Source organism: Bactrocera neohumeralis, chromosome 4, assembly GCF_024586455.1.
Source record: "Bactrocera neohumeralis isolate Rockhampton chromosome 4, APGP_CSIRO_Bneo_wtdbg2-racon-allhic-juicebox.fasta_v2, whole genome shotgun sequence".
In the NCBI taxonomy this organism is placed as follows: Eukaryota; Metazoa; Arthropoda; class Insecta; order Diptera; family Tephritidae; genus Bactrocera; species Bactrocera neohumeralis.
In genome coordinates, this window is record NC_065921.1 from 51,862,806 (window position 1) to 51,865,220 (window position 2,415).

General features: G+C 32.8%; 1 long non-coding RNA gene across 1 annotated transcript; it reads left to right on the forward strand.

Annotated features, from left to right (window-relative positions):
• Positions 1-430: 430 nt before the first annotated feature.
• On the forward strand, positions 431-1,502 carry LOC126754692 (uncharacterized). Its single transcript, XR_007666367.1, has 4 exons — positions 431-528; positions 592-780; positions 850-1,162; positions 1,239-1,502. It is a non-coding gene; the product is annotated as an uncharacterized LOC126754692 (long non-coding RNA).
• The last annotated feature ends 913 nt before the right edge of the window (positions 1,503-2,415 follow it).

Genomic DNA, 2,415 nt, shown 5'->3' on the forward strand with positions numbered 1-2,415 from the left:
TCGAGGACTGCAGTGACTTGCTGTTTTTGTTGTTGTTCCAATTTTTGATGACAAAGTATGCTTACTTTGTGTCTAGAAGTACAGTGTATTTCATCAAGTCCGTGGATTTTGTTTTCACTGGTTGTTGGAAAGCAAGTTATTTTGCGATCCCGGTTGAGCACCCAGTTAAATATCGTTTTCGAGATATGAGTAAAAAAGAAATATTTTTATTTTGTTACACCGTGTGTACGTGTTCTTTATTAATATTCTTTTTAGACTGACTTATTACATGGTTCTTATTTCTATTTATACTAACTAGCATGATAGTTTGTTTAGATATACACCCCTATTCTGTGCACTTGACAAATTAATAAAATATTGAAATTTAATTAAAATATTTGTCAAGTAAGAAATATTTTGGTATTTTGTAGCAATATTGATAAAAGTAAAAGCTTCAGTTCGCAAAGCTTTTCCCCACACGTGTGGTGAACAAAATAATGTAAATAGAAACAGCTGATTTCTATTCAAATTATATTTATTCGTTAAAATGTAAGCTTTCACTCATATGAATTAATTATTAACAAAATTTATAATTTAACTTTTCTTTGATAGTAAACCAAAACACGATCGAGCTACTCACGAACAGTTGGAGGCTTATATTTCATTTTGCCAAGAACACCCAGAAATAGGTACAGGGAAAAATTACCCCAAAAAGGCCTCAACAGATGAAGGAGTTATCGCAACAGCTGGCAGATGAACTAAATTCTTGTAGAGAACCAATACGCTGCACAATGGGAAGAGGTAACATTTTAGTTTATGTTGATACATACAATTATATTCGTTTATTTATTATATCGTGTTAATTTGTAGACGTTAAGCGTTTGGAAAAGCGAACTGCCCACTCGCGCAAGGCGTCTAAAAATTAGTCAAAGGCTCACACTTGGAGGTCCAAGCTCCAAGCCGATGACCGTATTTGAAGAAAAGGCTTTATCTACATTTGGTTCGGCTGCTGTGGATGTTATAAAAGATGTCCAATTGAGATTTTGATCGTTGAATGCGCAAAATCAACACTTTCATCACCCACGGATAGTGCTCTGCAATTATGCAGTCCCGCAGAAACAACTCCAAATCCCGAACAAACAGTCCATCGACACCATACCCATTAATTAGCTTGGAAAACTAGGTGAGATTTCATTATGATATAATTACAAAATATATAAATTTTTTTTGCAATTTGTTATTACATTTTTTCTTTTAAGGGTGCTTCAACTTCAACATCAGCACTTTGATAGCTGATATATCCAAAAGGAATGCTGCTAAAGAGGAGAGGCGACGGGACCATCTTGAAATCATGCATGCCATTCTAGGCGTAACTAATTCCATAACGGAATTATTAAATATTATAATAATAATCTAAAATAATTTCTAAAGTTTGATTAAAATAATAATAACTTATGTCTAATACTTTTAAATTAATATTTATTAAATTTAAGAAGTTTGGTTTTTTTTTTGTTTTAGAATAAAAAAAATGGAATACAAATTTTAATTTGTTTTCTTTTAACAAAAAGGCTAAAAAATAAAGAAATAATGCAAGTAAGTAGTGTATTTCGAAAGTCGAATTGTGAGAATATTTATATACATATTAGAGGACCCGTCCCCGCTTCACTACGGCTGATACATACGTAGATATTACTACTACTACCATCTATATGATTTCTATTAGTTGAATTATAACTACTCGTATTAGTTAATGAGATATAGCATTTTTGGGAAGCAACTTGTGTTAGTTTACAAAAAAAAAATGGATCATAAAGCATTTCGTGTGTTAATAAAGCATTGCTTTTTTGCCGAAAATACTGTTGAATTTGGGCTCAGGGAAATCCACCGTTGAAAAGATATTTGCTGAGCTGAAAACAGGCGAAATGAGCAAAGTAGGTGTCTCGCAAGTTCATAATCCAACAAAAACAACGAATAACTGATTCTGAGAAGTGTTTAAGTGCTCTCTAATCGGAATAAAGCCGAAATTTTGCGCCAGTGATAGAAATATAGCTCCATCATTTCCCACTGGAGTCCAATTGACAGTCATTTTAGTGGACTGCACATGATGAACCGGTTCTCAGGCGTGGAAAAACAAAAAAGGCGGCTGGAAAGGTTATGACATCAGTCTTTTGGGATGCGCGTGGTATAATACATACTCAACGACTGAATACTGAGCCAGTTATAATCTATTTCACTGCGTATTTTGTTGCCGTCTTTTCTTCTATTCCAAATATTTAGCAATTGTATTATTTTTGTGAAAACTCTTAAATGATTAATACAAACATGAATTTTGAACAAATGCATATGATTTGAAATATAATTTTTGTACTTATGACGTGTATTAAACTTTGACATAAAGAGAAAAAAGGTATCCTATGTCCTTACCCTGGTTCTAAG